The sequence below is a fragment of the Crocuta crocuta genome, unplaced genomic scaffold (genome assembly GCF_008692635.1).
Source record: "Crocuta crocuta isolate KB4526 unplaced genomic scaffold, BGI_CrCroc_1.0 scaffold147, whole genome shotgun sequence".
Taxonomy (NCBI): domain Eukaryota; kingdom Metazoa; phylum Chordata; class Mammalia; order Carnivora; family Hyaenidae; genus Crocuta; species Crocuta crocuta.
The window spans coordinates 4,288,801-4,298,666 of NW_027532594.1; the positions used below are offsets into that span (position 1 = coordinate 4,288,801).

The 9,866-nt window shown below is 46.2% G+C and overlaps 1 long non-coding RNA gene across 1 annotated transcript; it reads left to right on the forward strand.

Moving 5' to 3' along the window:
• The first annotated feature begins 515 nt into the window (after positions 1–515).
• Positions 516–1,464, forward strand: LOC144244706 (uncharacterized). The gene is made up of 2 exons (XR_013339028.1): positions 516–864; positions 1,235–1,464. It is a non-coding gene; the product is annotated as an uncharacterized LOC144244706 (long non-coding RNA).
• The last annotated feature ends 8,402 nt before the right edge of the window (positions 1,465–9,866 follow it).

Here is a 9,866-nt window from a genome sequence, read left to right on the forward strand (position 1 = left end):
TGACTCGAATGACAAGCGAGCTGATTTTTTCAGTACATAGCTGGGAAATGTAGTGAGTGATAATAGAGATTTCTCTTTCATTTTTTACGCTTGACTTGGTTATTGTTGCTTTTCTTTTCCCGTGATTCCTTCTGAGGATTAGCTCTGACTTCCCCACTATTGGCGGTCAAAGTGGCCCCGACTCGGGATGACAATTGACGGGGATCAAGGGATTGCCCATTCTGTGGCTGTAAGAACGGATTCGTGCCAGAGAAACTCATCAAGTGGAGGCGGAGAATAAAGACCGTTCGGGGGTAAATGTATTCATTGAGAAGGGTTCTCCCAAATTGCTTCTAAGTTTTTTTAATGAAAAGTAACGATTGCAGCAATCAGCGGCTTTTTGGCGGATTACAAATCTGGAGGGAGCTGCGGCGCTGCATTGAAAAGCGCCCCCGCCTTCTCACGGGGCAGCCGGTTCACAGGAGCAGCGCGAGGGGCGGGGGTCCCCGTCACCAGACAAAGGCGGGAGGGGGCGAGCTGCGTCGGGTGCCCTCGGGCGCTCCGGAGCGCCCCGGGGAGCCGATCGTCCCCCCGGGCGCAGGTGTGGCAGAGGGAGCCTCCCCCTCCCCACACACGCCGAGTACCGCGAGGGGCAGGGTCTTGGGCAGTGTCTGGAGAGGTCGACCCCACCCTGGCCACTGGGCAGATCTCGGCCTTAGGAGCGAGGACGGTGCGTGAGAAGGACCGAGCAGGTGACGGTGGGGCGGAGGAGCCGAAGGTGCGAGCCGGCTCCTCCACCTGCATCCCGGAACTGAGCGCGCTAGTTCCTTCCTTTTGGGGACGCCCGACTTTGCAGACACGAACCGAAGCGTGGGGACCCTGCAGGTCCGGGTAGCATCTTCCCCAGGTGCCCCGGGTAGGAGGGAAAGTTGGGTCTCCTCCCCGGGGCGGGCGCAGGATGGCCGCGNAGAGGTTGAAATCAGCTGCAGCGGCCTAAGGCAGCCGCATTCAGCCTGACTTTTTATACATTTATTTTTTTTAATAGTGTATCTTAGCAGGGGGGTGGGAGGTATGTTTTTTCAAACCGACTTCTTTAAGGCTCTCTGAAGTAAATAAGGGAGCAGAGAGACAGGGTGGGGAAGAGAAGAAGAAAAAGAAAGACTCTCCCCTCTCCTACCCCCCTCCTCAAGTTTAAAAAGAATAAATCCAGCAGGCAACTCCACAGCCCTGAAGGTTTAACTTTTTTTCTTTGCAGCTTGTCAATGCGACCATTGCTTTGATGGGAGGCTCCTCAAGGTGACACATTTCTGAACTTCACCCCCTTTTCAAACTAACTCCCTACCTCCTTGTTAGTGGCCAGCTCTGAACTTCTGCAGAGTGTTTTTGTGTGAGTCAAGGCTCATTCACGGGCGCTTTTGTGGGCCTCTCCTCCTTTCAGGCCTCAGCGTGTTACACCAATTAAAGGGCGACGTGCTGTAAATGTAATGGGCCGCTCAGCGATTGTTTCTGACAAGCAACAAAACACATCGATCCACCCCTTAGATTAGGCCGTTGAAGGGGAGGTTGAGGCCGGTCAGTTTACTGAATAGTTTGTGAACTGTAATTCTGAGGACTCATGTGAAAAAAAGTCTCTTCCCACCTCCCTCAGCTTGCTTCCCCTCCCCAAAACCTCCAAAAAACGAGGGAGAGGGAGAGAGGGAGAGAGAGAAAAAGTGACATCCATGGGGCAGAATGGGGTCACTAGAGGGGAAAAAAAAAAAAAAACAACGGTGAGGAGCTTGTCCTGTCATTTGGATTGTCCAAAAAGCTCCTCCAGTTCTTTCCCCTCCTTCCTTACTTCTTTGAACCTGGCCCTCAGTTTTATTGGCCACAGCAGCCTTCTCCCTTGAGGGTGGGCCTAGTACCCCGGCCCCATTAGACTTGAGATCAGGGTAGCAGTGAGGAAAAGTCAGGTTGTCTTGGAAAATCCCACTGGGGGTTGATCTGGTCCTAGTGGGACAGTGATGAGTCCCAGGCTGCAGCCACCCCCAGCGTCCCTCCCCGGCAGGGCGCTCAGCCCCTCCTCTTTCTGCACAAGCCTGCGTGCTGCAGAGGCCCCAGTGCCAGCCCTCTGCCTGGCTTCTCTCTCTCCTGCTGGGATCTCCTCCCTCTTCCAGCGTCTGCATCCATCCTGGCTTTTGCAGTTCTCTGTCATAACCGGACATTTCACCTGGAAAGCAGAGGTTTTGAGATTACCTCCTCCATCTTCCTCACAAGTTCCGAGGCCCAGAGAAGTGACTTGTCCAAGCTCACAAAGCATAGAGCTGAGCTGCAATTGGAGTTCAGATCTCTCATCCCATCCGTCGCCTCCAGTGCCATCCCACAAAACACCCATCCTCCCACACATCACCGCCCCGCCCCCCACCAACCTACCTCTGAGCCAGCTTCTCTGCCCGTCCTCAGACTCAGGCACCCCCAGCTCCTGAGGCTTTGCCTATGTGTTCCTGCTCTCACTGCTCTCCTCTCCATCCTGCCACACTCTGCCCATCCCCAGCCTTCCCAGCCCGACTCCATTCGACAGATAGTTACTGAGTATCAGTTACACCCAAAGAACACCTTGCATTTTCTATGAAACTTTCCCCAGCCACTCTTCTTCACTAAGTCCCCTCCTCACTCAAATTCCTCTACCTGGAATTCCACCAGCCCTCATTGCTTGCTGCCTGGAAATCTACTAGGCGTTCTTCAGGACCCTGCTCAAATGACACTTCTGTGAAGCCATCCCAGGACATACAGACCCCAAAGAAGGAAGGAGGTGTAGCCTGATGAAGGAACTCTTTGAAGCCCAGTGTGGGGCTAGAGAGAGGCGCAAAGGCCTACAGCCTTGTGGGCCACATCAAGGATTTGGGGTTGTACCCCAGAAGCAATGGGAAGCCACTGAATGGGTTTGATGGTCTCTTCTAGATTGAACTTCGAGAATAGAGACGATGTCCTTTTGCTCTCTGTGTCCCTCTACTCCTATCCCAGTGTCTGGCACATACTGCCCCAAAACTATTTGCTGAGTGCATAAATGAGCTAATAAGTCATTAAATACATACCATCCAGCCCTTCCTTATCTCTTAATTCTGGTTAGCCAGCTTACAAGTGCCAGGACGGTTGGGACCAAGTCACAGTGTCTCTGAATTCTCTACAGAATCCAATCGATGCTAGTTCCATGCTAGGGATACAGTACACGCTTGTCCATTGACTAAGGTGTGCAAAGGAAAGAACGTACAGTGAGGATGTCTGACGTCTCATTGCTAGTACTATTAGCCTTACCTTGGGGAACACCTTACACAAACCACTCTGAAGCCTTGGCTTCTTTATCAATAAAATGGGAACAAGGCTACTTATTTCGTGGGTTGTGTGGACTAACCAATACCATTTGTATCAAAATAAATTGATTGTGAAGAAATACATTAATGAGTTAAATTTAGTGCATGCCCTGAGGTCAGGGCGAGACCAGTGGTGTAGGCACCACTTTAAAATGACAAAAGATGGTCCAGGAGCAAGCCAATCTCGGAAGAACTCCTCAGACTCTCGCAGCAGCTGGCAGTGAGCCCAGCTGGTTCCACATATTCCCCTAGGGCGTGTCTCCGCTGCTGACACCCTTCACGCTTGGCTCCCTATATGGTCCCGCTCTAAGAAGCCTGTTTCACAGAAGCCCCAATTCCCTTGTTGCCTGTAGAAGGCTGCACTTGGAGATGGGACAGCTGGACCCCGGGGATACCGAGGCAGAAGTCATGCAGACTTTGATTCCTGCTAACCCAAGCAAAGACCCACTCGTGGCGAGAGCAGATGGGGCCCACCAGTCCCCTGGCTGCTCACCAAACTCTACTGCCTGGTTCCTGTGGAGTTCTTGTCCTGGAGGCCCACACGGCATTGGAGACCGAATGTGAGTATGAGAGCAGAGACTGAGAGAATGCTGGGGGGCGGGGGGGGGGGGNTTAGCCTCTGCCAAACATAGTGGAGAAAGAATCTCCAAAGAGGAAAGGGGGAGTCTTTTTAAGTTTCTACTTCTAAATCAAAATTTAAAAAAAAAAATAACTGCCTCTTAACTCCATTTAAGAACAGAAAGGAGAGAAACTGGCTTCTTAGCTTTGCCTGTTGTGCTTTCATCTGAACATTTTTTAACCTCAAGGAGCAGGCGTAGAATCTATTATCTGTTAAGCTCTGAAGCAAGTCAGCCAAGCCAACCTGCCGGGGAGAACTCCAGGAGCACGAGGGGGTAGTCCAGTCGGGTGGTGAGAATCGTGTGGCAACTCACGTCCTCCCTGTGGAGATGGCTTTCGTGTCTGCAGGCTAAGTATATGCCGGACGAGGAGGGCTGCCGTCATTGGAGCTAACGTGGGAACAAATGCGTCCTTAGAGACTTTTCACACCAACCTGATATGTGTACTGCTAAATCCTCTCCCCGGGCCCCAGATGACAACAAAAGCTATCTTTCGTCTTCTGTTGATGCATGTATCCCTCAGCCACAAGGAATGCACGTTGCTTCGGCTCATTGTCAGCTCTTGCAACCATAAGTGATTTCAGTCAAGGATTCTAGGCCAGAATATTTTCTCACAGATGAACTCCTCCCCAGATAGAGTCGTGTGTTCTCAGAGGAGAGTCACTTTGGCGGCTGGGAGGTGCCGAGCTGTGGACAGGGAAATTGGTAAGCAGCACCAAGGGAGCCAAAGGGAGAGAAGAATTTCTCCGGGGTGGGAGAAGATACTAGCTGTGGAGAGGGGACTAGGAGCCTCTGATCCCTGGAGAAGAGACATCCAAAGGCAGTCTACGAAGGGTACCAGTGCTGCGTGAGAGCTGAGTAGCAGTCCCCTTGCCATGGGATGGTAGGTGGGGGAGGCAGAAACCTAAACAAGAGAATTCAATTACATCTGAAAAAGAATGGGCTAAATTAGGATTCGGTCCTTGGGCCTGTTCCAAAAAATATTTGTGAAAAGTTGGTTGAAAGAATAAGAATACCACCATCCAAACTCTAATTTTGCTATTATATAGAAGCCCGGATTTCTAATTAGAAAAATGTTTTCCTGATTTTGTCTTTGCTACTGGTGTGTGACCTCTTAATTTAATTTTGGTTTTTGCTTCTACAAACCAAGTGCCGTGGAAACTTTTCCCTGCGGTGCGTCAAAGGCAGGGGAATGTAGAACACTGGTAATTATATATTGTGCACCTAATTCATTTAATTAGCAGTTATCATGCATCCTTAATGGTTCCTAGCCACAAACTAGATTTATATCTGAGGATAGCAGCCTGCTTCAGAGATCTTTCATGTGTGTCTCTGTGATGCAGAAAGAGGGAGAGTGTTCTTAGTAGAATGAGGTTAGAATTCCCCAGGATGCCCAACGTTTCCTGCTGCCTTCTGCCTCTGCCTTGACCTGAGCTGAGCCAGTGAGGTTGGTGCCCCATCAGTGATACCACTGCCCAGTTTACTCAAATAGCTAGTCAGTGGGACTGAAGATCCAAAACCTAATATTTTTTGTAAAATTTATTTTTGACTTTTCAGTCACTTGCCTGACCTGGCAAAGAGAATGTTCCTAGGATTCTTCAATTCCTCTTCTCAAGGAGTGTTGTTAACTCTTTGAGAGAACTCTCATATTTATGCAAAATGTTACACATTTGGGAACATAAACTAGAGAGAAAGCTCACATCTCACATTTAGAATACATGGTGCTTTTTTTTTTTTTTTTGGTGTCTCATGACATTTCATGGTGGATGGAATTCAGGGCTGGTGCATACAGTTACATAGGCTACATACTGCACAATGATGGAGGGACAAAGTGACAGAGGGAAGCATTCAACAGATTATAGATGGGATTGGGTCTACTCATGGCGGTAGGGGTAAAAAATGGAGGGTTTCCTCCATTGCTCCTGGTCTTTATTTTGCCAACTTAAGAAAACTGCAAAAGATGTTGAAAATAGTGTGTTGCTTTTGGATGAAATGACAAAATTTAAGATCTGGACCCATGCAACTCGGGCCTAAAATCTGCCTCTGCCATACACAAGCTGATTCTCCTTGGACAGACTCCTTAACCTCTCTGTGTCTCAATTCTTCATCTATAAATAATAGATAAATAATATTATATATTAAGAGTAACCACATCATGAGTTCATGAGGATTAAATGAATTAATACATGTAAAAAGCTTAGAATCATGCCTAGCACATTGTAATTGCTCAATTAATCACTGTTGTTAGGGTTAGGGTTAGGGTTAGTACACTGTTGAAAAACGTGTACTTTTCCTCCATTGTGGCAAAGGATAGAAACACAAGTTTCCCATTATTCTTTTTAGAAAAAAGTAAAGTCCTTGTATCGTTTGGCAGGAAGAGGAAAGGCGCTCAAGTAGATAGAACAGGTCTAGTTACATTGTAACCACCTACTGTGACCTTGGCTGTGTCCTCTACAGCTGCATAAGCAAATTGAGGGTGATAATAGTATCTACCTTGCAAGATTGGTATGAGGATTAAAGACAAAACCTGGAAAGGGTCCAGCACAGTGCCTAAGGCTCTGTGCTTTAAGAGGCTCTCCAGAAGTGTTAGCTATTGTCAAATTGAAGTTAAGCCAAGACACGGCATTTGGATACTATTATCACCAGAGTCACTGAGGGTGTTCCAGCTTGGTGAGAAAAACCTTCCCCCTCCCCACGCCCCCAGCTAAGGGAGTGATCTAAAAATCTTTACATGGGGTTTATGTTCAGACCCTAGTCCTCTTCTGGATCACTAGACCTTGGTGTTTGATCTGCTTGCTCCACTTCCTCCTAGGCCCAGGTCAAAAGTAACATTTGCAGGGACTGAAAAGACTGGTCAGGGGAGGTAGAGCCTGTCCCCAGTGCCTTTTGTACATGTGACCATGTTCTGAGTACCAGATCATTAGCTCCATGAGGGCAGGGCCCATGTCTGTTTCTGTTCAACATTATATCCCCAGAGACTTTAGTGAATATTTCTTGAATAAATCTTAAGAATGTATTATTAATGACTTTCTTATTCAATACACCTGAACTCAGTGAATGGAACCCTTAATTTACCTGATTTTTTTTAATTTTGAATTTTTAAAAATTTGAATATAGTTGACACACAATGTACATTAGTTTCAGGTGTACAACACAGTGGTTCAACATCTCTGTACATTATGCTGTGCTCACCACAAGTGTAGCTACCATCTGTCACCATACAACCCTATTACAATATCATTGACTATATTCCCCATGCTGTGCCTTTTATTCCCATGACTTACTCATTCCATAACTGGAAGCCTGTATCTCCCACTCCCCTTCACCCATTTTGCCCGTCTCCCAACCCTCTTCCCTCTGGCAACCATCAGTTTGGTTTTTATATTTATTGGTCTGATTCTGCTTTTTGTTTGTTTCTTCATTTGTTTTGTTTTTTAGATTCTATACATAAGTAAAATCATATGGTATTTGCCTTTCTCTGACTTAATTTCACTTAGTATAATACCCTTGAGGTCCATCCATGTTGTCACAAATGGCAAGATCTCATCCTCTGCATAATATTCTACTGTGTATATATATATGTATATATGTGTATTCCATTGTATGTATGTATATGTGTGTGTATCTCCTCTATCCATTCATCAATCTCAGGACACTTGGGTTGCTTCCATATCCTGGATATTGCAAATAATGCTGCAATAAACATAAGACTGCATATATCTTTTCAAATGAGTATTTCCTTTTCTTTTTTTTTTTTTTAATCTTTTGTTTATTTCTGAGAGAGAGGGAGAGACAGCATGAGCAGGGGAGGGTCAGAGAGGGAGGGAGACACAGAATCCGAAGACAGGCTCCAGGCTCTCAGCTGTCAGCACAGACCCCAGACATGGAGCTCAAACCCACAAACCGTGAGATCATGACCTGAGCCAAACTCAGACGCTTAACCGACTGAGGCACCCAAGCGCTCCTCTTTTTCTTTCGGTAAAAACCCAGTAGTGGAATTACTGGATCATATGGCATTTCTATATTCAATTTTTTGAGGAAGCTCCATACTGTTTTCCACAGTGGCTGTACCAATTTACATTGCATCAAGGGTGAAATGTAATAGTGCACAAGAGTTTATTTTTTTCCACATCCTCACCAACACTCATTTCTTGTCTTTTTGATTCAGGCCATTCTGATAGGTGTGAAGTGCCCTACACCTCACTTTGTGAAAGAGGAAGCTAATAAAACTAGCTCCTGTGAGGAATTCAGTATATTAAAAAAAACTAATCAGGGGCATCTGAGTGGCTCAGTCAGTTAAGCGTCTGACTTCAACTTAGATCATGATTTCACAGTCCATGAGTTGGAGCCCCGCATCAGACTCTGTGCCAACAGCTCAAAACCTGGAGCCTGCTTCGGATTCTGTGTCTCCCTTTCTCTCTCCCCCTCCCCTACTCACTCTCTCTCTCTCTCAAAAATAAAATAAAAACATTAAAAATTTTTAAACTAATGATATTTTTTCAGAATGTGATCGGGATTTGCCCAGATTCAGCCCAGTTTCTATGCCTCATATATGGAGACTCTTCCTATCATAGAAGTTCTTCAACCAACATTTACAGAGCCAATCCTATATGCCAAAGACTGAAATAATAACTTATGCTTTTAATGTACTAATTAATTTCACATATAAAGTCAAAGTAATTCCCCCGAGATAAAAAGAAAAGTATTACCACCTTCATTTTCTCTTTCTCATCTGTGGAAAGTAGGGCTCAGAGAAGCTTGGCGATGTTCCTGAGCTTCCTTAATGATACAATGGATGTAGGGGGTGTTCTGACCCTTTAAACACACCGTTTCCACTTCTCCCTGCGACCTCTTCTTTGGGAACTGCTATTTAAACTCATGACTCACATGTCACCAAGAGACCAAATATTGTCACGATCTTCCAAGGAGAGGAAAGTAAACTTTTTGTTTTTAAGTTTATTTATTTATTTTGAGAGAGAGAGAGAGCATGCACAAGACAGGGAGGAACAGAGAGAGTCCCAAGCAGGCTCCATGCTAACAGTGCAATTCCCACTAATGGTGACATCATGACCTGAGCTGAAATCAGGAGCTGGACGTTTAACTGAGCCACCCAGGTGCCTCAAGAGCAGTTTTGTTTTCAGATTGTCATTTAATGGGTATAGACTTTCGGTTTTACAAGTAGAAAAAGTTCTGGAGATTGGTTGCACAACAAAGTGTATTGAACTGTACACTTAAAAATGGTTAAGATGGGTGGTTGCCTGGGTGGCTCAGTCGGTGGCTCAGTCTGACTCTTGATTTCAGCTCAGGTCACGATCCCAGGGTTATGGGATGGTGCCCCATGTCCAGCTCTGGGCTGAGCACACGGAACCTGTTCAGGATTCTCTCTCTCTGTCTCTCCTTCTGCCCCTTCCCACTACTTGCTCACGCTCTCACTCTCTCTCTCTCTCTCTCTCTCTCTCTCAAATAAAAGAAATTAAAAAAAAAAAAAGGCAACACCTTCCAGTGAAATGGCTTTTTTAATACAAGCATTTTCTGGTTAACACAAAGGTTTTATCAAAAAATTAGTCAAGAACACTTCCCTCCCTAGTCTACCCATTAATCCAAATTTAAATGTAATTATCTAAGATTTAAAACAGAAAAAAAAATAAGGCATTTTTGGATATTTCTAACAATCTGAGTAGAAACTTTCAGCATGCATTTCCGCAGCTGATGATTTACACCCCCTGCCAGGCACATCCCAGAGTGTGGATCTCTCTGTGGAGCCCCATCCTGGGGAACTAGCACAAGAAGCCACAGGGCCTCAGAGAAACAGGGACCGAGAGACCGAATAGGGAATAGCAGCAATTTCCCATGAAGTCCAGCTTTACTTTGCCAATAACCACCAGCCCTCCCCTACACATAGGTGAGTTTGAATGGGTCT